This window comes from Pezoporus wallicus, unplaced genomic scaffold, assembly GCF_028554395.1.
Source record: "Pezoporus wallicus isolate ANWC-B61680 ecotype Strahan unplaced genomic scaffold, APGP_CSIRO_Pwel_v1 contig_9238, whole genome shotgun sequence".
In the NCBI taxonomy this organism is placed as follows: Eukaryota; Metazoa; Chordata; class Aves; order Psittaciformes; family Psittacidae; genus Pezoporus; species Pezoporus wallicus.
The window spans coordinates 1,754,099-1,781,756 of NW_026636792.1; the positions used below are offsets into that span (position 1 = coordinate 1,754,099).

Below are 27,658 nucleotides of genomic sequence, written 5' to 3' on the forward strand. Positions count from 1 at the left end.
ACCATTGGATGGCAGTATAGACCTTACTGCTCATAGTAATCACAGCAGTAATAATTTTATTCATAAGAATTTTAGGTCAAGCAGCAACTAATAGGGAAACAGTTACTCAAAAGACCTTTTAATGGCTAACATGATATTAATAACATAAAATCGCACTTGCAGAGCTGGCTTTAGTTTTGCAGCATTAGATTTTAGGAAGTCTATGTTGAAATCTTGCTAGGTTGCTTAGTTTTCTAAATAGAGATTTCAAAATGCAGTTGATTCTGTCACATGGGACTCAGGTACTGTGTGCTCCCTACTGTCATAAAAGATGTATGGGTATGTTTTGTGATTAGAGGTTACTTTACCCCAAGGCTTTCACTCACTGTTCTATGTTTTATGCAATGATTTATATGATGAATGTTTTCAGCAGCCCTTTCTTTAAATAATCCTTTTTCCTTACAGCAGATGTGGCATATCAGAGTTTGGAATCACCATCGCCTGTGTATCTGAGGGTGGCAGAATGGGTGAGTGCTAAAGTCTGCAGACCTGTAGGCTTTCAAGCATAAATATTTTTCACCTCAAGTTGAAGACACAGTGTTCAAGGGGGTGTCTGCAGTTCATTCAGAGTTGTGGCTGCTGTTTTTACATATGCAAGGAAGCATTAGCTTAAATTTGAGTTAATGATACACCATTACTTTAATGCTGAGGCAGTTACATCATTGCTATCACTATGGCCATAGTGTGGCATTCAGTGCAAGCAAACCAGTGGCAAATTTGTCTTAGTTTCCTGTATGGTTTTACAGTCCTGTGTTCCTTGCTGCCAGTTCACTTGGTGTGAGGCTAAATGAACTGCTGACTAGACTTGAGGCTGTGTATCCAAGTTGAAGTGTTTGGCAGCAATACTGACTTAGCCCTACCTCCTTTGCCACCTGCTGCTGGTTTCTGTGGTACACCACCCCTTCATTTGTGCCAGCCCAACTATTTATGCAGCTGCACTTGGAAATGGAGCTGGGAGCACATATACTTCAAATAAAATAAAATAAAAGAAACAAAACCCAACCAAATTACTTTTTTTGTCTGGATTAGTTTTAAGCAAGATTAGGTCTCCAGTGCAGTGAACCACATGGCTACATAAACAATTGTTCTAGAACAACAGAATACACTGATGTTGAGGCAGGATGATTACAGGAGACAAATATCAATACTATAAGCCAGTATTGCCACTAAAGACTTCACCTTGGGACACCACAATTAAATCTATAATTTGAGTGATTCACAGTAAACTGTGTTTTAAAGTAATGTTTTAAATGATTGTGTTTGAAGCTACTTCCATATGCTATCTCCTGATGGCACACAGGCTTAATGTGGGCCCTGTAGTGACAGAAAATGGCTGTGGAAAGAGTGCCGTGACATTCTTTTTACCTAGGAGTAAAATGAGAGCCTTCTAGTTTCAGATAAGCCTCTAAGTGTAAAAAATAGTGGTAGAGTGCATCCATTTTTACCAGTATTTCATTGAAACAAGTGGAACTATTTTCATATTGTCCTCTAAAACCAGTTATTTTTCTGGAGGCATATCTTACTTCTTTTGTAATGTGGGAGTTTTATCACTCTTAATTTATTTTCCGCACAGGAAGAGGAGCTCAGATGAGCTCCATTTCAGTTAGTCCAAGAAGGGCTCAATAAAGCTGCTTAAGAAACTACCACCACATTTGGGATGAGGGCAAGTAGATTGACACATTGTATTTCCCCAGCACTGTATATAAGGAAGTAACTTTCAGCTGAAGCATTTTTTACCATTCAGATACAGTTAAAATTTCAAATCTGGCCTACTCTGAGAAGCTGACAGGCCAGAAAAACAGGGCTGCAGGGGAAAGAAACCTCACTGCAGAGCTGGTCTACCTGCCAGGAGAAAAGGGACCTATGAAACTTTCTTCCAACGTATTATCTAAATCTTATCTGCTCAAACACTTCAGGGTTTAGGAAGAGCAGCCAAAGTCAATTCTTGCTTAGAGTGTTTAAAACAAAAAATAAACAGAAGAGAGAAGTTGTGCGTGTGCAGGAGGAGGTGTTGGGGTGGAGAATGGACAGGGTGGTGGGATTGGGGAGGGAATGTTTTAACCTACGTTGACTCTTCTGAAATCTTCTTGGAAGTATACACTGGTTTCTCAAATGACAATGAAATTGCACAATCCATAATTGTGGTGGTGGAGAATTGCTGGCGGGTATCCAGAGGCCAGTATTCTCTCCGATATCAGCAGGTAGATGAAACAATAGCTGGTAGAAATTAGAGAATAGCTTTGTCTTTACTGTTTGCTGGTTATCTGATTCTACAAAGCCTGAAAGATGCTTCTGAAATGTATAAACCTAAAACTGAATTTTCAGGTCTTTGTTGCTATTTTAAAACCCTAAAAAAATCCCAAACCAAAACCAAGCTTTGCTGACTGTGCAGTACTCCAAATTGTCTGAAATCCCCTTTGCAGACACCACCAAGCTGGGTGGGAGAGTTGGTCTGCTGGAGAATAAGAAAGCTCTACAGAGGGATCTGGACAGGCTGGATCAATGGGCTGAGGCCAATGGTATGAGGTTCAACAAGGTTTAGTGTTGGATCCTGTACCTGGGTCACAAAAACCCCATGCAATGCTCCAGGCTTGGGAAGAGTGGCTGGAAAGTTGCCCAACAGAAAAGGACCTGGGGGGTGTTGGTCAACAGTGGCTGGACATGAGCCAGCTTGTGCCCAGCAAGCCAAGAAGGCCAAGAGCATCCCGGCCTGTATTAGCAATAGTGTTTGGGTTAGGCTGCCCAGGGAAGTGGTGGAGTCACTGCTCCATAGGTATTTAAAAGGTGTGTACATGTGGCACTTAGGGATATGGTTTAGGGGGGTCTTGGCAGTGGCAGACTAACAGTTGGACTTGATGATCTTAAAGGTCTTTTCTAAATGATTCTGTGTAAAAGTGAGATTGAAGAGCTGTTATAAAATTAAACTGTTGATGTATATTCTGCCTAGGGTCTGTCTAGCAGCAGACAAATCCACTTCTGTTCTTACTTAGAGGTGTAAATAATCCAGATGTCATTTTTATTGCAGAATTATGATAGTGTCTTCCCAAATTGTGCTTCTTCATGTATCGAGTGAAAACTAGGGTTGGGTTAAAACTTGCAGCTTGTGAATTTTCCAATGTATTCTATACACTTTTTGGCTTTATATTTCATGAAAGAAGAATAGTATTAGAGTTTTGTTGGAACAGATCTTAAGAGGTAACATTAGGTATCAGATACAGGGATGTTTCTGCCAAAACTTTGTCTATGAGATTCTCAAGCTGAGCTCTGCAGAATATATTCAGGGTGGAAGGGAGGAGAATATAGAGAGAGAGTTTCTGGGAACAGAGTACAGGATGTATCAAGGAGTTCAAGAAAAAGGTAGGGTTAATCTATTTCCACTCTTTGGTTCTTGTTACCTTCTCTCAGGCACATCTTCCATTCTCAGCACCTTACAGCATTGATCTTCCATTATGATATCTACAGGGGTATCTCTTCCAATTTGTGTGAGCACCACTGAGAAATCAGTTGGGGAGAAGCATACTAAGGGCACAAAATGTTTTGTAGCAGGGAGTGAAAGCATTCAGATGAACCTAAATATTCTCGTTCTATTCCAGTGCTTCAGTAACTTCATTATTAGATATTTTCTCCTAGTGACAAATCTTTATTTCTAGTACAGCTTGTGGCTGTGTTTTTGCAGAAGGTATCTTCAAGTGAGGTTTTTCCAAATGTTAACATGAGTGGCAGGATAAGCCTTTATATCTGGAAGAAGTGTGTATTTTTATATACCAGGAATGCTAAGAGATACTCCAAAATTATTTTCATATGGTATTTTTACATTTTAAACATTTTGGAGCAGATACTGTATCCATCCAAATGCATATATAAAATGCCCATGAGACTGGTCTGCAAACACATTAGGAAGCTGAACGTGACTGTATTATCTGCCATGTGCATGTATGGACATTAGCAAGTACCTGCAGTAGGTGGGGAATGTGAGCACAGTTGTGCCAGCTGCATGTGTACTCAGAATAAGGAAGGAACAGTTTTATATGCATTTTGAGCTTACATTTGTGTGTTTAGCTTCTTTAAAAGTCAGTTACTCTTTCTGTTTATCAGGCATCAGGCAGTGAGCATGCCACATATGAATAATTTTTTAGTGTTCTTGCTAAAGGATTAAATCACAGGTCTCCTGATGTATAAAGAAAGCCCTTCCAGCAGGGATGAATCTCTCTTTTGAACTGATAAAATAGGAGGAAATTTAACCAAACCAGTTTATTCTAGTTCCTATGAAAAATATTGTCTGTGAAAACATAAAAGCACTTAGAAAATGTCAGCATTTCACTCTTATCTGTGTGCAGATCGATATGAATGGGTCACAGTAACCTCCCAGAGAGCAGGTCTGCATGACAAGCAAAACTAATATGTATCTAAGGTTCTTTAAAAAAACCACAAGCTACCTTTATCCATGGAGTATCTGCTCCTAATGGGATACTTTATAACAGATAGGTCTGAATGATCTTGTATTAAGATGACTTCTTTGAACTTCGCATTGTAGCAAAGTAAAGCTTCCATCAATATCCAGGCATATTTCATCTAGGTGTATGTATTTTGCATTGCTTCTTGTTTCGCTTTCCTTCTTTGTCAAATGACTGTTTTACTAGGATACATTTGAACATTTTTAACAAGCAGAAAAGTAGAAGTTCTCAAGTGGCATGTGTAATTAGCACTGTTGTGTGCAGGAAGTGGTGCACATCTCAAGCTTAGAATAACATTTTTATAAGCTATTATCTAAGAAGTTTCAGACAAGTCTGTAGCAGGCGCTGATATGAATGGAATAGGTGCCAGACTGACACAGGAGCATGGTACAGCACACTGCTGCAGATGTGTCATTTGGCAGATTAAATAATATAATTTTGATGTAGCAAAGCTCCAAAAACCTTTTCTGCCCCATTGTTGATGCAGCGTGTGATTCAGCAATAAAATTTCTGGTTGGGGTGCTAGGGCTGTGTCACAAGTGCATAGTCTTAGAAGCATACATTCCCTTTGTGTGATGTGAAGATACCAGAAATTTGTTTGGAAATTAAAGATTCAGACTCCTAAGTATTAATGCTTTTGAAAGTCGCAGGATAACTATGTAGTGAGTCTCTGCAGATCTTGTGTGGTGTACAGAAAATCTGAATCCAGCTGAGAGCTAAATGGTAAAACAAGTAAAAAGATCTTAAAATACTCTCCAGTCTTGATGTCTTGGAAAGAATTCTTGTTACCTAGATGCACAGTCCACTAATAGTGGTAAGAGTCCATGTACCCTGTGATTTGTGTTTAGCACCCTTGTAGTTTAATCAGGAGCCAGGTTGATGTACTGAAGATAGACCTGGTATTATTGCAGAGCTCAGTGTCTGGTTTGTGGCTCTGTATATAGTAGAGTATGTTTTGAAACTTTGCTGGATCAATTTCAGCTCTTTCTCCAAAGCTTTACGCATAGGGAGATTACTGGGAAAACTGATGTTGATCCTCTTGGTAATGGGGACAGAGATGCAAACTCTCTCAATGTAATGAGAACTAGTTTCTAAGATGCAAAGTATTCAGTAAAAACTCTCTGTGAAGGCCTGTGTTCACACTGTTTGTAATATTCTTGCTTTTTTTTTTTGATTACAGAGGGCTTTTTAGTAGTCAATCAACTAATAAAGGCGAGTAGTCCCTAATTAGAAGCACAGCTCACATTCTGACCTCATCCTCAGCTGTTAACTTCCTTTAGAAGAAGAAAGATGGCTGTAGAGAAAGATGGGAATTCAGAGCTAGGTGCACTGACCTGTGTTCCAAGGGAACTGCCACTTTGTGCTGACAGAGGATTAAGTAAGGACAGCTAACTTGCCATTTAACTGGCTAGTTGGTCATGCACAACTCAGTGTTATGAATTTCCACATCTCTTCTTGTTAATAAATTCTGATTCTTTGCCCCCATCCTATACTGCCATTTGTGCCAGTCTGCTGCTGATTTTAATGAAAATGAAACTGAGCTCTTACTACAGGTTAAGAGACTTTGACAATTATTTCCGTACAGCAGTAATTCATTTGGTCTAATAAAACTGCCAAGAACTCCAAAAAGAGGCAAACAAACAAAATTCCTTTTGAAATGTCTTTGCATAACTCTGCAATGGCTTTCAGAGTCAGCAAAATCACATCAAATATTTTTTTTTAAATAAAACTTCAGGGTAACTCTCTTACAGTTCGTTTCAGGGTCATTTTAGCTTGGGGCTGTTTTGTTCTTTTACACAAAGAACTTTCAGATGGGACAAGGGACTTCATTTCAACTACAGCAAAGTATTTTCAAATATTAGAACATCCTGTTTTATGAGGTGAAAAATCTCTGCTGCCAGAGCACAGATTTAAGTGCTGGAAAAGGCAGTGTCTTCACAGAAAATTGGACTACTTTGGAGTGAAGAAGGATGCGGATCTTTGAAATACATTCCACCATGCGATATTTCAGTGAATCACAAAATCCTGTGGTTCAAGGTTTTATTTTCCTTATCTGAAATAGAAATATATAGCTTGTAAGGGGTATGATCAAGAACTGGTTGAGAGCTTTTTTAGCAGAACATTCTTTGTCTAAAAATGGTATTCTCCATCTGAAAATGCTGCTTTGGTAGAAAACACTTGTAGGCATGTACCTTTTACAAACAACTTCTGAGAACCAGAGTGGAATTTCCAGTCAAAGTAAGAGAATGTGTTGGAAAACCGAGTCCAGTAGTCAGGACTGTCACTCACAACAGGAGCTTTAACTTTTGTCTCCTGTGTTGCAGAGAAGTGCCTTAAAAATTAGCTGCTTGAAACTTGGCTGCCTGTACAAGAGTTAAGTACTCATGTTCTCCTCTTGGAAAAAAATGTGGAAGCTTTTCAGTTTGTTCAAGTCCAGAGCTAATTGTCGATACTTCAGGGTTTTTCCCAGTTATTTTTTCATGTTTAAATACAATGGCTTTTAGCCTTTGTAAAATCTTTCCATGCATCTTGGCTTCACTCTTCCTATGGGAAGATGGGATGTGTATGTGTCATGTTTGTCTTACATGTGTTACCCAGATGAACAATGCCATGGGATGCGTGACCCACCTAATGGCTTGAAATCCTGGCACTGTATCATTGGTTGCAATAGGTGGGGCTGTGTACACCCAAAACCAAAAATTGTGTGTTTGAACAATAAGATGATTGGGGATTGTTTGCATTTAGGTTTGCACATTCTGCACATAAGCCATTGATCCCCAGCAAATAATGAAGAAGAGAAAATCCATTAAATAAGTTATGCAAAATATCATAGAACTTGTCAAATTGAGAATTTCACAAGAAGCATCCAGCCAATTGTTTTAGCAGTAGAGCAGTTTTTAGGGATTAGAGAGAATCCAGACTGTTCTCAGGCAAAATCCAGCTGAGGTGAGGCTGGTATTTTGCATTAGAGATTAAAAATCCATAGGATTGTGGAATATGTTGGATTGAATAGATTTTGTGAATAATTAATTTTATGGTTTTCATCCCTGCGATGTAGCTTCTATCAATGTAAAGCCAGGCTTGGGAGAAGTACATAATGTGTAAGACTGAAGACTGTTACTATTGCCCTAACAATGGGAGATGCTCAGTAATGAAACTGTGATCAAATAGAAGCAGCTCCATGAAGCTGGCAGAATACCTATTGCAAAGTAAGAGATAAATCTGTGGCTACTTTGAAAATACAGTCTTTGTTGCTCAAACTAAGAGCAGTCAGTAAGAACTTACAGATGGAAATGATTATGGTTTAAATGTTACAAGATTGGGATTAGAAAACTTGCTCCACAACTGCCTTTAATTTTGTCTTTAGGAAATAATGTAAAATCAATAGGAAATATTTTTTCTATGTTGGGCAATGTGATCAGCAATTTGGTAACCAGGGGGAGAACACCAACAGTGCTAAGCACTGTGATGCTGAACAGTTGTGCAGCTGGAAGAGTTGACTTGCTGGATGATCCCCAGTGTGGATATCTGTTTACCTGTGGTCAGAGAAGGTGGAGATCTACAACCCCCAAGTGCCTTTAGGGTAGTCCAACACATACTGAAACTTAGGTACAGAAAGAGTGCCCAGGTGGGTTTTAATTCAGACTAATATTTAGGAAACCAGAATAAATGTCTTGGTGATAATATGACTTGACAAAACTTCACTTTGATTAATACATGTGTAGCTGTGGCTAGGTGTAGCTGTAGCTCACAGCACAGAGACTGCCCTGTGACCAGCCAAGATGGGATTTGAGTTGTACTCAGTTTTATCATTTGGCATAGCTGAATATGTCTGTATTGCTACTGCTAATTAGCAGCTACAGAGATAATGAGAGAACTGAGATACATGAGGGAGTTATTAGACACTTACACCCCATTTGAAACACTTCATGGAACAGATATCTGCACTTCAGGCAGGGCGTTTTTCCATGCAGAGTGGGTATGCTATTGTCCATATTTGTCTAATTTCAGCCTAAGTAGTTCCAGATTTCAACAAAACATGATGTTTGTGAACTTTTTCCACTTCATATGTCTCTAATGACTGGATATATTCAGGATTTGAACATATTAATGCTGGGAGTCTGACGGTCATGATGACCTAGGCCAAAAGAAATTGGTGAAACTGACTTCTGGAATGTCCATGCAATGTATTGTGCATGATTCCAGTTTAGCTTCAAACCACTGAAGGATATACAGAGCTCATTTCCCAAAATGTCCTTCCTGTTTTGAATTGAACAAGAATATAGTCTTTGAAGAGGCACTGAAAGAGAGAGAGCTGTCTGATAGTGTTTGCTGAGCAGCCTCAAATTGAAACTCAGTCTTCTGTGAAGAGCTCCAACAAACAGGAAGGTGATGGAAGATTTCCCATCCAAGAAGAAGATTTTGTTAAGGATTGAATTGTAAATAACTGCTAAATAAAAATGCTGTTTCCAAAATTATTTCCATGTTAGTCTACCATAGGATTTATAGAGAGCTCGGGAAATTTCTCCTATAAACTTCTAGAAGTCATTGGCTGGAATGGTGCAACTTTGGGTACCAGTGACTGGAACTCTCAAAAGAATAGAGGAGTTCAGACTTTGGTGCTATTAAAATTATCACGAAGGCCCCAGTTCCACCTTAGCAGCTCAGCTAATTGCCCATTCTGTGTAATTCCATGGAAGATTCTGGAACACTCATTTAAAATCAATGCTGATTTCTTTTTTTAAGGTGCTTTTCAGAATTTCAGAATGATTTTCAGGATTAGCACTCAACTTTCTAACAAACTGTACAAGCCTGCATTGCATTCCTGATGTCCTCAAAGTTCTCCCGTGCAGGGCATGGGCCTGAGCTAGAATCTGATTTTGTGCATTGAATAGAATTTGTAGTCTTGGATTCCAAAAACTAGGCACTGGATGCCATGTACAGTAACAGGGTACTTGGATGCTGAGTCCAAGAACTTCAGAGTATCAAGGCTTTTGACTGAAAGGAATATAATTTGAAACGTCAGTATTGTGAATGGCAGGGCTCGTGCGAATACTGCGAGGTTTTATTTATTCACTGTGCACATTTATTGATGCAAATTGTGAATGAATACCTGTCTACATCAGATATGCTTAACACATTTAGGTCCTGTTTCTAAATGTCCTCTTGTACAGCAGTGAATTCAATGAATCAGATGCCTGCTTTTGAACTGCACAGATATGCTACACAAAACACCTCTGAAAGACACATTTTTAGTCAGTTGCTTAACAAGTTTAGAAGCACAAAGTAGATCTGCAGGTATGAACTATGTGGTTAGAAATAAACACAACTCAATTTCGATAAATAAAATTAATGATGACTGAAAAGTGTTGTTGTAATGGAATTAAATGTTACAAGGGAAACAAAACATAGTTTAAAACAATGAGTTTAAAACGTACAGCTCCAGGGAACAGGGTCTGCTCGTTCTCTCTAGAAGAAAATCCTGCTAGGTTTCACTGACCAGTGTGGTTATTGGTTTACAGTTTCATTTCACAAGTTTTTGATATTCACTAAATATTTTTGCAGCTCACTGATTGTGCTCCCTACTCTTCAAGCAGTCTTACCCCTGCAATTTCTCTACCTAGAATGAATAATGAGAATCTAATGGGAGGCTCTTCCCATGAGGAACATCCTCAGCTGAACAGACCCCAAGTTTGACCACAGATTGGTGGTGTCTTTGTTGGACTTTTCCAAAAAGACAAAGTCACATGCCAGGGTCTGAATCAGAGCCTCATCTGTAAGTCACAGGTTTAAATCCAGTCGCGACAGCAATTTTAACATGACTGTTACTCAGTGTGATGTGTGAGGCGTGTTAACCCTCAGTCTGGTTTCTCTTTAGCTTCACGTTATGAAAACACCCTAGCACTATAATGCTAATTTTAGTTCTTGCATAGAGTTTTTAATAGTAGCTTCTTGAAGGGAAGGCAGTGACATTAATCCCATTTTTAGTTAAAATCTCAATTATAGAGAGGTATTTTCCAAAAACCAGGAGTGTGAGTGACAGGCATCTCACTCCAGTGCACCAGCTCTAGGGATCACAGCTCTTCAGATGAGACCCTGACATAGAGCACCTTTCTGTCTCCAGCATGAACTTGGGTTGGAATGCTCTCAGCAGACCCTCAGGATCCAGCAGTGCCATGCTGGGAAACCTTTGCTATTCCCCACCATGTGTGATTTGCCAGTTGTTAGTCTGGCATTCTAAATTCCTGTCAGTGACACTGATTTCAGCTGTGGCTATCCCAGTATTTCCTACTCTGTTCTATATTATATATAATTCCTTTTCTGTGCTTAGCAGTATTTTGGGAACTGTTTGGCCTTCATTTTTTACCCAGCACCTTAACTGTGGCTCTGAAGAGACCAGCAAGATTGTTTTTCTATCCTTAAACTACTTTCTGGATCTCGTGTTATTAACACTGCCAACTTTTTCAGTCTCTACTTACGACCTGTTTAATATTTAACTCAAACAAACAGAACTGAGATTTTTTTAATACAAAACTAGCTATTATAGGCCAAAAGAGCTTTTAATTATTTCGTTGCAAATCATTGAAAATGAAAAGCATTAAAGAATAGGGCTTTTGTAATACATCCGTAAGTGCTACAAAAAGTAGAATGGGAAGTAACAAGTATTTAAGGACATCTTTTTGCTGTGTGTACTGTTTGTGTTAGTGAGATTAGTACTTGTGAGTAGTAACTTAAGAAGGTGCTGTGCAGAAAACAAAAGCAAAATACTAGGCCTGTCATAGTTCAACTAATTTTCTGCTATTTTGCCTTCAATCTCAGACTCTTAACTCACCCTCCTGAGCTTCTGTGATAAGTTTCTACTTGTTGCTGGTTTTTTCCATAGTAAAAGTTTTGTCCCCGTGCCAGCACATTATGTTCCTGGTTAGAGCCATGACGTCAAATGGTACCTGGCTCCACGCCAAGGAATGCTGCTGGGAAGGACTGAATGAATGAACGGAGTTTTCATTTCACATTGTAGTTGCCTCTTTTGGAGCCAGGAATCTTCGTGTAATATTCAGTCAACTGGCTAATGTCAACTTATCAGTGTTTCTTAGTAGAACTAGAAGGAACTTCAAAGAGGGCTCACAATAGGTACAGCAGTTCAGGAAAAATGTTGTCATAAACTTCAAGTTCAGAGCCAGTTATAGTCACTAGAACCATAAAGGAAGAAATATGTGATTTAATGCATAGCAGTTGCTAAATTCTAAATACAGTAAGAGAAAGAACCTGTGCCTGCAAGAGTTCCTATCTGGTGTTCAGAAACTGAAAAGGAAGACAGATTCCAAATTCTAAACATTTCTGTGAGCTCATGTGGTAATGCATTTCTTTCAAAAAGGATGTATCCTTAGCTCTGCATGACAGCACAGCTTTGAGCTGTGCATTTGCAAAACTGAGGCATCAAAATGACAGTTCTAATCAGAATTCACTGCTGTAAACTCAGCAATCCCAAAATGCTCATAAGGCTTTGGCCCAGAGTTTTTGCTCTGATTTTTATGAAATTCCATTTATAAAGTGTCTCTCTGCACTGGAAGCTGACGTTCAATTTACTGCCAGTTCATTTTCATGATTTCCTCATTTTTGAGTCCTTCCAGGAGTATGAAAACAAAGGCAACTTTGGTAGCATTTCTTTTCTCACAATTTACTCAGTGGTAGATGATCTATGTTCTGTCAGTTAGTCCCAAAGACTAAAGTGTAGCTAAACCCGTGTCACATTAGTTCTCTTGATTGCAGCAGGTACAAATCCAGCTTCTTTCATGGCCTATAATCTATTGTATGAAGTTTCAGTTATTGCAGTCAGTTTCCATGTCTTTTCTAATGACCAAACGACCATGGTAGGAATAACTGTTCTATGGCCATACTGTACACGTTGTGTAATTCAGTGTAATTGCACAGAATTTTCCAGCAGCTGGCTGGATGGAAAGAGTAAATTGAATGCATAAAGCATCCACAAAAGTTAGTTAATGCACATATTTGGCAGAACAGTGCACACTCTTAAGCTGATAAGGAATAAACCAATACACGTAGGAAGATGCATTGATGAATTCTGCAAGAGATCAGTGGTCCAGGATGGATGCAGACAATGGCATGGTGTACAGCTAGGGTCCATGCCAGATCTTCTTTTGTATAAAGCCAGTAACTGGTGAATTAAGGACTGTCTAATAGTACTCAGGGCTCTTTTATAAGACACAGTAAAGAACAATACTAAGCATCCCAATCTATAAATTAAAAATCAGTGCCCTCAATAGGGTATTACAACAGGAAATGTTTTCCTGTTTCATAATTAAAGGACACTGTCATTCAGATTAAAAAAAAAACCCAAAGCACATTTTAAAATTAATTTTGCTAATGGCTGCTACTCTTGCATGAATATAAAGGCACTTTTAAATCTTCCACTTGGTAGGAAACAGTTACAACTATTTTGGCAACCAAAAAATGCGTGACAGAAAAATACCTGGATTCCTGGATGTATTTACTTGTTTCTTTGAAAGGATTTGTAGTGAAATCACTAAGGATGCTTAAGGAAAGCATGACAAGTACAGTTTTTATGCCAGATGAATCCAAAGATTCATACGAATCATTGTTCCTCATAAATGACTAAATCCACTACTTTAAGCCTAATACTGCAGGTATTTATGTATGTGATCACGTTTATTCCTTTGACTGTGCCTTTGAAATCAGTGGGATTATTCATATTAGAGTTAAGTACAGATGTAAACATTTGCAGCACTGAACTGAAGAAGTTTGGGTTTAAATACAAGCCTTTAAAAACCGTGGTCATTCTCTCAGTATTCATCTGATTAGTCTGCGTTGGACAATAAAGGAACAAAATATTTTGTGATCCTCCTTTATTTTCTAATTTGGATAATAAAAACATAATAATGAGGAGGAAAATAATAACATCCATCCCTCAACCAGATGGTGATACTGTTTTCTTCTGCAACTTGTTTTGAAAGGTATTAAGTAGGATTGGCCTAAGTTGTTTTTCTTTCTTGCCCCAGCATGATTATGTGATTGTGAGTCTTGTGTATAACTTTGCCATCACCAGTTAATCTTCAGCTTTACTGCATGTAATTATATGTACTATAAATGGTATACCATAAATAGGCTGAGAGCTTTTTCAGAGGTGAATGATCTCTTCACATGCAGTATGATACAGTCTCTGAGCCAGTTCTCTTCAGTACAGTTTGAAGACAAGTAGTCTTTTAACGTTTCATCAAATAAGCAAAGTTTAGTGCAGAATTGGATACAGAGAAAAGCCTGGAGTAGCAAACAGTCCAGGACAATGCACACCTCAGTGAGTGAAGCAGGCGCAATGCAAGCCGTAGCAGTGGCTTCCTTTCTTTTCTGACGAAACCAGCAGCAAACAAAGCAAAAAATATTCAGTACAACCTCTCTGAGGATATTGTCAGTGAAGAAAATGCCAGTTTATATGATCAGTGACAAACCTCGCTGGGATATCTATAGATACATCGTGCCTTTCACACTTGGGATGTCAGCCAGTCAGCAAGCAATCTCTCAGGTCAGATTCAGTGGAACCAGAAGAACTTGTTGAGCTGGTGAAGCTGGGATCCATAAGAGAGCTTGCAGTCAGCTCTGTCTGTTAAGCATGGCTTGCATTTGCTAAGTTTTGACATTGTAGCTTTGAGGCTTCTATTTGTAGCTGACTGTGAGTGAACAGGGATGCAATAAACTTGGGTCGTGATGTGGGAAACAACTATCACAGAAGGATTACAGAACAGAGGAGTATGTTCCACTGATCACAGCTCACTGAGGTAGCTTCAAAGCCATAAGATGACACATGCTTCCAGTCAGAGGCCTTTACCTGGAAAGGAATACTCATCAGCCACACAGCCAAAGGTAATTCTAGGGTAATAGTGGCAGCGCTGGCACTTTGTACTAAAGCAGCGCAGTGAAACATGATGTCAGGTAACTCTCCTTCCAGTGAAAACCAACTCAGAGCAGTGAAGTGCTGTTACTGCTTTTTTAAGTCACAGGTTTGTTCCAGCACATCTCCTGCACCTCATCATACCTCTCACCTACAGGATATACACCTCCAGAGGCCTATAGTGTGGACATAGCCTGAGGCTTTAATGCTCCATGCTTTTTTCCTTATAAATTGTAACATCTCCTTCTTTCCCGCAGAAGTAAAGGGCGCAGTAGTGGGTGTGGGAATTTTGTAATGGGTGGACCTCCAAACTTCACATTTTATTTGGGTCAGTTCCCCAAAAGTTCCATGCTGCTAGCCCAACCAATTCACGCTGTTTTGATCAGCAGAATTAAGCACAATATAATAGGACTGGCTTATATGGTGCCACTTCTGAATCCAGACAGTGTCACAACACATAAGTACAAAGAGGTAAATAATGACAATTAACTGGACTTCCTTGAACCTCCCCAGAAATATTGTTTTATTCACAGCAAAGGTTCAGAACTGCTCATGTTTTAATTGAACCACTTCACTCATCCCTAAATGAAAACAGTTGCAGTGTCCAATGTACATAGCCCCAGGCACTGTAAAACAAATGAAAAGACTTTTCTTTGTCTTATTTATTTACTTGAAGCTAAAGAAAAATGCCAAACTTCTGCCCTTGAACAAATCACCACTTCTTACATACTTCACCCCAGGCAAGAAGTTCCAGGTTTTTCCCAACTTATGAGTTCTTTTTGTTTGTATTTGTGTTTGTGTATCTGATTTGTTTACTTTTCCTGCTTCTTAAAATTGTCTCTTCTCTTTAGAAGTGGGGAAGAAGGAAAGAAATAGAGGTGAAACCACAATATGTTTTCATTTTCATGTAACAAACAGATCTTCTTTTCACAAGCTTCTGCAGGCACTAAATACCAAATATGGCTTGAGACAATAAATTATAATGTCCTTCAGAGAACGCAAAGCTGGGAAAAGAAGAAATACAAGTGTTTGCAACATGTGTTAGGGGATATTATAGCTGATCGGCATTTTGATGTTAACTCTACATTGTCTCATCATTTCTATCTGTTAAAGATAATAATGATATTGTTTATCTTTGTGCTGCTCACTTTCAGTTTGCCCAAGTCTTTACAAGTGTGAATATGTATCATTATTTCTGTTTTTCAAATAGATCTCTTATAAAAATAGCAAAGTCTCCATGAAAGTTAAGGTTGGCATTTTCAAATGATGGAGCATCTTACGTTAGTCTTCATTGAAGAATCAGTGCTGCTTGGTGAATATTCTGTGTTGTAATTTCTAAGCAAGCTGAATCTTAAGTAGAGCAACAGGGAACCTGATCAGCATTAGAGAAAACTCCTGGAGGGGGAGATATAAAGTGGCCCTTACGTCTGGTTTCAAAGGGAGCTGAATTACCTACAACACCATGGTTGAAGATTTCCTTCCATGTGTCAGTGAAGCATAAGGAGAAGCAATTTGTTTAAACTATGCCAAGTTAAGGCTCTGCAGAGATGAGATGTTGTAAGGGGGCTTAACAGAAAGGAGAGAGAACTCTTGTTTTGTTCTGTTTAATATATTATTCTGTATGTGCCTTTTGTCAGAATCTTGTCTTTAGACACCTTCACATCAAGGTTAGATATCATTTCATAGCATCTCCCTGGACTCTGGGATTTTACAACAGTACAGTCAAATGAGCTACATCCCAGCAACTCCATGTTCTGCAAGGACTCAGAGTCCAAGGAGCTCAGCATCAGATTCAGTTTAGTTTCTGTACCCTGGATTCTATCACTGTGTCCTTGGTTCACTTTCTCTCACCCAAACTAGCATTTTTTCCTTCCTTGATCATTCAGCAGAACATTTATTTCTTATCACCAGCTGAACCTCACATAGTTATGTGCTCAAACACACTGTACAAAAATTAGCTGGGCAGGTCCTATGAAAAGCTGAAGCATTTCATTGTGTGCATCCTCCTTTAACAATCCCTACTGAAAAATGTACGTTTCAGGGATAATGAGGTGATAAATGAGATAAGGAACATTCCTGTCTTCGAGGCCTGTATGTCTCACACCTCCTCCTGCTGCTGCAGAAGTCAAAGGTAAACTCTGAATATAGAGATTTGTCCTGAAAATACTGAATGTTTGGGGAAAAAAATGCTTGTCCATTAGATGGATAATCTTCATCAAGACCTAATTTCTTTGAAACAGGGATGGAGAAAAGGTTTCTGACTTTGCAGCTCCCTGCCTACAGGTAAACTATAAACAACAATGTTCAGAAAGTCAGCTCAGTTCATAGGTTAGTCCCTTACCCACATAGGTAAGTTTTGTGTTGTAAACAGGTATAGGTGTATGTAACATTTCGGATGTAAGAATACATGTATTGGTTAAAAAAATTATGTCAGGAAAATGTCCTTCCTGGGTAAAGGTTGAGTACATTTGAAGAGACCCTGAGGATCAGCAAGACTGAAGTAGGGAAGGACAATACAAGAAGTTATATTATTACAAAAATGCATCCAAAACAAAGATGTGTCTCTGGAAAAGCCATGTTTGGATGAAGGGATGAAACCTCACAATACATACAAACAGAAATCTCTTACTTTCAGGGCATCATGCATATATTTATAGTGAAAAAACAGATGTATTTGTTTAATGTTTGTGATTTCTCAATCTTCTGCACTTTTTTAGTAAATACCACTTAAAATAATTGCTGTAAAATCAACACAATTTGCTTAGTTGGGAGTTTGGGATTTTTTGTCACAGAATCATAGGATATTTGTGGCTGGAAGGGACCTCTGGAGGCATCTGGTCCAACTCTCCAGCGCAAAGCAGGACCAACACAGAGCACTTTATTCAAGATTCTGTCTAGTTTGAGTATCTCTAATGCTAGAGACTCACAAGCTTCTCACAGGGCAAGCTGTTGCTGTGCAAGACCACCCTTGGAGTAAAAAGTTTTGCTTGTGTTTAAGCTGAATTTCCTGTGTTCTATTCTGTGCCCATAAAGAACAGAATATTAACATAGCCAAAATTAGGCACACTTTTGAGTACAACCTTAATTTTCTCATCTGTAAAGTAAGCCACTATTATAATAACCTTTATAGCATCAGGAGGTAAATAAGGCTGTTGCTGGTATTGAAACATCTCTGCTTCTGTACCAGAGCAGGCATTAGATGTCAGGTTATGCTGGGTTATACTTTTGCTGACTTTTAACAGTAATTATTTATTGTTCAACAAAAGCCTTGAAGTGCCTGATACAAGAAATGCATTGCTGGTGTAGTCATTGTATAATGCTTGAGAGTTACAAATGTGCTTGACTAAAAAGTGACTCCTATAAATAGGAGGGCTCCAGTGGAGGAAGCCACGAGCTTCAGTTAAAAAGGGAACTCACATGAGACTTCCCATGGCCTCAGGAAAGAAAGTACATTGTAGAGTCAGAGAAAATGATGGTCTTCTCTCCTTGTCCTGCTCTCTCTGATGATGTATTATTTTATGTCATATCATATCTTGCGTATTTTAACCATGGAACTAACCTTTTTATAAACAGAGCTAAAGGACATGTATATCATTCTTTTTTTGTTTTAACCACTGTTAATGATATCTTGGTTTGCCCTTGTCCATGTAGTGTAAAATAATGTTTAGATGATGGTGTTTTGCTTGGCTTCTCTCCAGGCTTTTTTCTACTTGCCTTACCTACTTCTCTCTGTATGTGTAATATCTGACTAGTGATATATGTAATATCTGACTTGTGATCCCACAAAAAGGAGTGTAATAATATATTACAAAGTGGTTTTTACTTTCCTCTCCCAGGAGACAGAGGCACTGGCAGTAGTAATACCTTTCTGTTTGTTATAAAGGAACAAAAGTGGTCTTGATGTGGATGATTTGCTTACCTTGTTGAGTAAGTTTTGCACAGGCATTGCCTGCAAAAAAACAAGACTTGAAAGCTCAGGCAAACCATTTCCCATTGAACACAGTGGTGTTGCTACCTTCTCAGTTCAGTTTCATCTCTATTAGGAAGGTCTGCCATCTCCAGTAACTGGGCATGGTACATGGTATGTGGTGTGCTTGGAGACAGCAGGAAGATGTGCCAAGCACATTTTGCAGAGCTCATCTGGTTGCCAAGCCTGAGTCTTATCCAGTCTGTTTGTACAGGATATAACCTCTGATAACAGAGATTTTCTTCAGATACAAGGACTTTGCAGAGCTCTGATGCAGGTTGTACCTACCGTGGGACTGTTCCTTGGGTAGCAATGTACATTTAATGGATCAAAGAGCAGTTTTCTTGTTCAGTCACTATAGAGTCCTTACTCATCTAAAAATTCTGTTGTAAAAACAGAACAGAAATTGATCCATTGCATTTAATGGAAAAGATGGTAGAAACTTACCCTCTCCTGGATGAAGAAAAGACCTTTCAGTTCCTGACATCTTTATCTTAGTACAGCAGATCACTCCCATCTTGCTTTGAATAGCAGAGGATATAGATGGAACACACAAACTGGCCTAGTAAGCTGGCCTTTTGATGAACACTTAGGCTTATATCACCATATGCTATTCATTCCTTAGCTATTATACACAGAAGGATTCAAATAACAACAGTATCATCATGAATTTTGAAATCTCCAAAGACAAGAACTTCATAATTCAGACTAATATTTAGATTTTTATCTTGAGTTGATGTATTTGTGTCACCAACCTGTGATGGGAAAGAATGAGAGCTATTCCTGACAACCACTGAATTCAGGAGTGATTTTGGATAAAAGATTTTTGCTTTATATTTCTCCTAACAGTCTTTGACATCTCTTCTCACCATTTACATTAGCTGTGTTAGTATCCAATGCTAGCATGTTAGTATTGGATACACAGGGAAATGAAAAGAAAAATGACATTTTCTAGACCTCATGTCTGTTTGACTCTGCCACCCAATGGTGTACTTTATTATTACCTGCTGCTTTCCCTCCATTGCTTAGGACTTGTTCCGTTATGAGTTAATTTTTTTAATACAAACGTAGTTCCAGTGATACAAATTTCACATCAATGTAGTAACATTGTCCACAGATAGGAATCGTAATGGGAAACTGTCACATAGGAAAAAAGAGGTTTTTCTGTGTAGATTTTCAATACTAGCACTGTTGAATATAATTTTCAAACTCTGCTTACATCTCACTTTTGGAAGTTTCAGATTCCTCTGAGATCAAAGTTTCTTTGATGCAGCATTGTGGAAGCACAAGAAGAAATAGAGGATGTAAAAGAAAGGATTTCAATTCAAAATACTATCTTTTAATATGTCATAAAAATGTAAAATATCTGCCCCTGAAGTGGTTATATATATGTATACACATGAGACCTTTATAAGCTTTAACCATACGCCTGAAATGTATTACAGTGTCTCAACCCCTTCTAATGACAGATGCTGCTTTAATATGAAAACCTTAACTCTGTCTTAAGCCAGAAAATATGCCAAAGATACCCAAGCAAAGCATTCCTGTGATCTTGATGGGATAACTGGGCATTCTCTGGAACATGTACTTCAGGAAGGTGAGGAGTGGAAGGGGCTGTCAGGATTATTGCCAGACAAGTCATTCCTCTCAGGTGCTTATTAGTGGAACATGGAGGTTTGGAGGAAATGTACAAACTCATTCGTCCTTATCAGCAAATGTGTCCAAAATGCGTACTGTCAACTGTCAACCCCAGCAGGCACTGTACACACTGTACCCTGAGAGCTCAGTCACGATGCTCTGAGGTTGTTTTCTTTGCTTTTCTACCTCAAGAGTTATACAGGTGTGTACCTTGCGGGAAGACAAAAAGGGCGGGAGTTGAGAGGGAGGGAATGTTTAAGCAGCAGGATGGTATGAGCATAGTGCTGTGTTGGGAACATTTGGTTGAGCCCCTGTGCACAGGGTGATTATAAAAAGCACAGTAGAGGTTTTCAATGCAGTGAAGAGGTACTCTGAGGTTTGGTTTGAGTGTATCCACTGGCAGTGCTCAAATGCCAACATATATGATGAGAGTGATCTGTAATATTTATAGGACTTGCAACCTAGCTAAGCCTTGAAATAGTTAAAAATATGGCTCCATCTCAGGACAGAAGGGACGTGGCAATATTTTAGACCACGCGATTTCAGGCTGTGTTCAGGTTTTACTGAAATAAGGCTGCATGGCTATTTCTCACCTAATTTTGTTTTGCTGTATTGACACATGAATATTTGCTTTTATTGACACATGAACATCTGGTTTTGTCTCAACTTCAAGGTGCCAACCTTGTGTTTATTTAAGCACCTCATAGAGATCCTGCTTGGAAGGGACCTTTATTGATAAACTTATTACTTGAAACAGGATGAGTTGGTTCACTGCACAGGGTAACTCCAAGCTTGAGGAAGTCAGTGTATTGCTGGAAATGCTGAGCTGTTTGACAGTGACTGGTGAGAGCGATGGTAGTAGTTATAGATGTGCATGATAATGTGAGACATCATAACTTATTCACAATATTCCTGCCTAAGCTGTGAGATATTTTTAGTTGTTTTGGAGTGCCAAGATTTCAGTAAGAAAAGGAGTGTGTAATAGACCACTTGGGGCAATGTGAAATCTTGCTGCAACTCTGGGGCTTGCCTCATACCTAGGAAAGGAGCAGGAACACGCCTGAACTCTGGAAGGACAAGTATTTTACATTTTGCTGTTGTGGCAGACAGCAGGCACAGGGGTTTCACTGCACAGTCCAAAACAGTGGAGCCAGCTGGACTGAGTGGGCAGCCTGCCCACATGTAGTGTCAGAGGTTATGGGGAATGTAGTTTGGTTCTGTCAACAGCATACAGGAGGAGCAGTATGTAGCCCATTCCCTAAGGCATTCTAGCTAAACCTGCTTTACTCAGAATATGTCAGGGTGCTTTGGCTATCTACCTGCTTGTGTGCCAACGGACAGTTGAAAACCACTTAAGTAGCTCCTAAAGCAAATGAAGTTGCTTAGCAGAGACATGATTTATTACTTCCATCTGAGAACAGCGCTCTGTTGAAGTGAACAATCTCCACTATTTTGTGTTTTGGTGTTAATCTGTGTAGCAGTCTGGATAACAGCAATTTTCTTAACAGATTATTTTTTAAAGTTGTAGAGCAGTATTGAGGTGTTAACTCTGATTTCCCGGTGTTTGTGTTGCTGCTGTACTCTGGATATTGAATTAAAAATTAGAATAATAAGTAACTATTTACATGCGCTGCACTCTCAGAACATGGGATAACTTAGGTAAGTGACTTTTGTATTTGTTACGGCTGTCACTTGGGAGACATTATCAGTTGTAGTCTCTACTAAACTGGTTTAGGGAACCTAATGAAGAGGAAACTAATGAATAATGATTAGCAAAGTCTGACAGACGGATAAAATTCCTTGGGGAAAAAGCACCATTTCTCTATAGCTTTCTGTCATGGTGGAAGTATAGCAATGCTCCGGTCACTTGAGTCACAGCTGTCACTTGAGACAAAGATTTCTGCTCTGAACTAGATATATATTAAAAATTGCTTAGTTTACCTGGAGTTAAAATCCATGAGGATTTATTTTCCACTCACTTATACTGGATTTCTACATGTGTAGCTTCAATTGCTACTTTGAAGCCATCCTAATTTCCACCTGTATAAATAAGAGGAGAGATGAGCCTCATCAATTGCTTGGAAAAGTACCATGAAATGTTAAGATTGTCTGCAGAGTTGCTCAGTGTCTGCAAGCAGGAGTGATGCTACAATAAATTTAAAAAAGAAGGAAAATATAGTGCTAAAAAGCTGCATTTATGCAAAATTCAAGCTTAGTTTTAGACTAATTTGAAAAAAAATTGACTTAGCTACCCACTACAGCAAGTACCATTAGGCATCCTTGCGGGGTGTAAAGTAGGCCATGATGCAACAGAGCACACACCAAATGACAAAGCTTCTATTTCTATTCTATATTGTGGATATTTGTGTTTATGAGACAATTTGGTGGCATGGGGGAAGCAGCAATGAAAACATGATTCTACAGTCCTGGGATGGAGCTTTTTGCCAGTTCATAAATGCATGCAGTGGAAACAATGTTTCTGAATAAAATCAAAGCGCTAAATGAACTGTTCAGTCATCTCAATGTTTCCATTTGGAATGCTGAATAAAGAGCCCTATTTCTAATCCAAGACGGTTTTTATTAGCACTCAGTGCATTTAGCGCAAGCACAGACCAGTTCTGAAATCAGCCGGGGTACAGCTTGAATAATAGGCAAGTTATTTTCTTCATAAACACTAGATTTATGACGGCCTATTTTTTTCTGCTCATGGAAGACTAGTTGCAACTTGTTTGAGGAACCTGTCAGAGCAATTTATACATTCTCAGGATCTTTGAGAGAAGAAGGGAGATTGACATCTCTGTCCAAACAATACTGCATTTATACTGTTCCATCTTCTGCAGAATGCCACAAACTGTTGGTGCCGTGGTTACCTGTGCCACTTTATCTGAAACTGGCTTCATACCATACTCACCAGCTGGCTAATTCAGATGAAAGATGGAGGAGTTATCACCTTTCTAAAATGAAGGTTGCTTCTCATTTATTCTCTATCTCATCACTTTGTTGGCTCACATCACCATCTGTTCCAGTTCTGCTGCTTATCTTGCAGCTATTATCTTGCTGCCTGGCAATTTATGTGAATGTCCAAGAAGGTACACTTAATCTGGGGATAAATACCCCCTGGTAAAACCCACCCTTTCATAGATAATAAATATTGGCAAGAATACATGAAAAACATCAGCCACAATTCAGATCCATTTCTATTTTTGTTAACTCTGTTGTGCAGATGTGTGTGCCTTCCTTCCAAAGTTTCTCTGTTCCCATATGTAATACGTGGTCAGTTGACTTACTTCCAGATCTTAGATAGCTTGTGTGGACAAGGTGAGGAGTCTGATTATGAAGTGAATCTCACAACTGTTGCCACTTGCAGTCTGACTGGTATTATGGAGTGGTCTTCAGCGCATGTACTGGGATTCTTTCAGATGAAATGGAACTGTTGTTCTTCAGGAGCACAGTGAGCAGCTCCAGCTGTAGATGAGAATGCTGCTCCTGAGAATACACTAGAGTTAGTCCCAAGTAAACCCCTGCCACACATGCAGTGTGACTGCTGGGTTCTCTTTACCAGTCATTTCTGTTAGATGGTCCCACTAACTGACTTGTTTCTGTTACACCCCGTGACTTGCCAGTCTAGACATAGCGAGAGATGGATGAATGAGTGACATATCCAATACCCATAAACCTTCATGCTCTTCAATAAAACATCGTTTTCCAGTTGCTTTCTCTCTGAGCTCCTTTTTAATGTTTCGCACAGTACAGGAGAAGATAAGGTCTTCATGCAGTACCAACATGCAAGATACGGGTTGAGATACAGTTTAGGAGGGTAAACTTTGCTTTCTTCAGGAGGTTGGGCAGCTCTGTTGTCAGCCTGCAGATGGCTGTTGTCATTGTGCTTATGTTTCTTAAAAGCACATGAAATGAAACACAATTTGCTGCTGTTCCGTGAGAAAACCAAATGAAATAACCTACTTGGGTATCAGGTGGTTTGTCCTGACTTTTTATTAGCTAAACCAAACTGTGAAATATTTGCATCTATTTTTCCCAGCCCTTGAGAATTAATTTGGTTTGGTCATTAAATGTCTTTCAGTTGGTCTTTTTATGCCTATTCAGTAAGAGTTCCTGAGAAAATTTTGTACGGAATCTTAGCAGTCCAGCTCCATTTAGAAATGGATTTTGAAGTTTATTCTCCCAGGCCGGAACTTGCAGTAATTACTTGGGGTAATCCCACTGACTGTCGCTTTTTATGGTACAGCAGATCTGCTTAAATCTGGCCAGATCCTGGAGTTTGGAACAGGCATTCATTTTTAATTGAGTTTTAAATGGCTATTCAGTTTATAATGTATGTGTAGGCACATCTGTATGCCTGTGTATGTGGTCACCAACAGGGCTTACATACAGGAAAAAGGCAGGAGAAATTACTTTGCTGTAAATATACCATTAGCTAAATTTTAGTCTTTTTGAACTGTTAAGCTGAAATGGTGCCAGAGTGAATTGTTGTGTTGCTGGAACTAAGTAAATGCATATTGCAAAGTAAATGAAAATGTGTGAGGAATGTTGCCTGTTTGTAGCTGCATTAATTTAATGCAACTGTAGGCATCATACAGTGTCATGACTGAATGCAAAGAAAAACAAAATCGTGCCTGATGAAAACATCTGGATTCAAGTTTTGGTGCCAGTAAATTCTTCCCCAATGGTAAAAAAGATTGTAAAACCACATTCTTTTTGGGTTATGTGATTCAGAAGGATTGTATATTAAACAGTGTTTTGTTCCAGGAAGCTGCTTTATGCTTCATTCTGGTTCTGTTACTGCTGTGCCGCCTGAAAGTATCAAGAAGTCTGTGATGAAAAATCAGCTATACTGTCTCTTGTACAGGGTTCTTTCTGTAATAACTGTGATACTAAACTGCTCCTGAAAAATTTGTCCTCAGTTGCTTTTTGCTCTCTTATTACTCTGGAGATACAGCAATCGTGAACACTTGGCAGCACTGTTAGCTTCAGAAAGCACTGCTTTCTGTTCCTGTACCCTGCCCTGGTCACTTGTACCCACTCATCTGATGACCCCAACCATTCTTCATCAGTCTATGTGCAGCCTTCATGTGGAGCATTGCCAACTCTCATGCTCTGCATTCTTCTCTATTGGCGGCTGCCACTCTAGGGGAGAACTGCTTTACATGTTGCAGGAAGTCTGAACATGTAATGGTGAGGTACTTCTGAAATGTTATTCTGAAATGAGCAAATGCAAAGTACTAATCTGGTGCCAAATATATTGCTTGGAGTTGTTTCTAGCAAAAACATCCAAGCAGTCAGTTTGTCAGCATTGAGACACTGGTTCTTATTCAAAACAAATTCCCTCTGTGACCACTCATATGGAGCTGACTTAACCTTAGTCTCTGCTCAAGCCATATTGCAATTGGCTTTAGCAGTCACTAAGTCCAATATGCTCTGTTACTAGATCCAGATTTTCCAGGCGGGTAGAGTTGTAACTGCATCAATTCAAGCCAGCACAGCATGATTTTAGGTCACGTCTACACTGGGTGCTTGGACTTTACTCAGCTATAATCAGCTATAACTGAGATCCTAAATCAAACAAAGCCTGAGGGTATGTCTACACTTAATCAGAGGCATGAATGCAACATGTACAGGCATGGTTAAGCTACTTTTAAACAATAGCAATAATGGAACAGCAGTGTAAACTTTACAAAAGGTTGTCTAAGCACATTGGGAACTTGGTGGATGTATGCAAATGAGGAGTTGTATTGAATTCCATGCCTCTACTTTCCCACTGCTGTTGCTAACTCATGTTGTAATTGTGTCTCTGACTGCAGTGCAGAAATTCTAGCAAGCTGTTTAGTTGCCCTGTTACAGAAAATAGGACATTGACTGGAAAAAAAACCCAAATAATGCAAAGGTAACATGTCTTTGCTAGATTGCCAACTGTGTGATCTGAAACTCAAACCACAAGAAGCATTCACACAGTTTCCTGTTCACTAGTGTGACATCCTTTCAAGTCAGAAACTAGGCTCTTATAATGACCTCAGTGGAGGAGCGACATGTCAGGTGGGGTTTGTTAGCATTATTCTGGTTTGAAATTAGAACCAAGGAAGGAAACACTAGATTGCTCTTTCTAGTGAAATGCTTATCTATCATAAGAGGCATGTGGCTTTAAAATTGTTTCTCATACGCAAAGAGTGTGCCCTGGATTTGCATTTCAACCATTTTGTTAATTATAGTTTTATGGTCAGCTTGCAAACCCATCTATTCCAATTTCAGTTGTTTCCGTTCATAAAATGCCTGTTGGAGAACAGCTGGCCCCAGAGTCTTGGACAGCTTCTTTGTGTGTAGCTGATCAGTTCTAATTCAACTGGAAGTTACTACCTACATGAACAGCTTCACTGAACAGCTATTTTGCTGTAGCCTGTAGGAATGAGACAGTTGGTCTCATTTCCCTTCCTAGAGGCTAAAGGTGTCCATGTTATAAAATCAGCATGCTTATTCTAGCCCTAGATTGGAAAAAATCTGAGAATTCAGAAAGTGCAAGAAAAGAACTGAAATGTCTTCAGGGGGAAATTCAAAGAACTTTATTTATTGCACATATTCAAAACCAGATCGGATTTGATTTAGGGCCCCTCACTGTAAGATACGATACACAATATGAACCAATACTGGTATCTGAGGTCAGACATTCAATGAGCAATAAGAGACAATTTTAAGAGTTCAAAAAAATTGCCAGTCATTTTATTAGATTTTTTACCTCCACAGCTCTAGAAATATTTTTCTAAAATAGATCTGTTCAACCTCAATTGCTGTTAATGATGGAGGAATTAACTCAAAGAAATAAAATAACTTTTTTTACGTAGTGGATCAGATTAGGTAACTGCAGTATCACCCGATTCAGTTGGCAACTACATTGAATTGATGGTTTATTTCTGCATCCTGCAGGAACCTTTCATCCTGCAGTGTGTGTGACCTTCCAGATTTGAGTGATTCTAAGTTGTCCAAATCTTAGAGGACAATACTATGTCTACAGTGTATGCCATGTTTACAGGCTCTGGGATAATTTATCACAGGAAATGAGTCTTCCCAGTAATTAGTCTGTTTTCCCTGTTACTCTTCATCCTCTTAGTGATAAAAATGATAGCCATCAAAAATGTCTTGGGGAATGTGGACCTCCTCTTGTTTAGAAATTGGCCAGACACAGGGAATGCTGCTTCCATTAAAGGCAGTAGTCAAACGCACAAAGCTAGTGAAGCAAGTCAGGATACCTGCTTTGGGAAGACACCAATTCTTCAGATATTACGCTTAATAACACACAAGTGAATTCAGTAGGGTTCAGAGCTGAGTACTCTTGGTTTTGGAGATTCAATAGCAAAAGCTTATTTGCAAGTACTTCACAAGCAGCCAGAAAGTTACAGTGTCATTTGACATTAATATATTTGACTTATAAAACAAGCTTTCAAGGAAAACAGTCTAGAAACAATTTGGGGCAGGAAACAGAAGTGTCAAAGCAAGGTGAAACAGGGTAAAACTGGCCCCACATGGAAAGGCAAACAACTTAAATGGATTGCTGATCCTGTCACATTAAAACCTTTTAGCTGTCTTTTGCCCTCCATACATGGGGTTTGGTTGGTTGGTTGGATCTTG

The 27,658-nt window shown here is 39.1% G+C and overlaps 1 long non-coding RNA gene across 2 annotated transcripts in view; it reads left to right on the forward strand.

Moving 5' to 3' along the window:
• The window catches only part of LOC130595204 (uncharacterized), a 162,641-nt gene that overhangs the window by 9,852 nt on the left and 125,131 nt on the right, over positions 1-27,658 (forward strand). The window contains exons 2-3 of one of the 2 annotated variants that reach the window (XR_008971252.1): positions 445-506; positions 8,700-8,971. This is a non-coding gene — a long non-coding RNA (uncharacterized LOC130595204). Of the gene's footprint in view, positions 1-444; positions 507-8,699; positions 8,972-27,658 lie in introns of those variants that run through there. The other variant, XR_008971251.1, reaches the window with a different exon arrangement.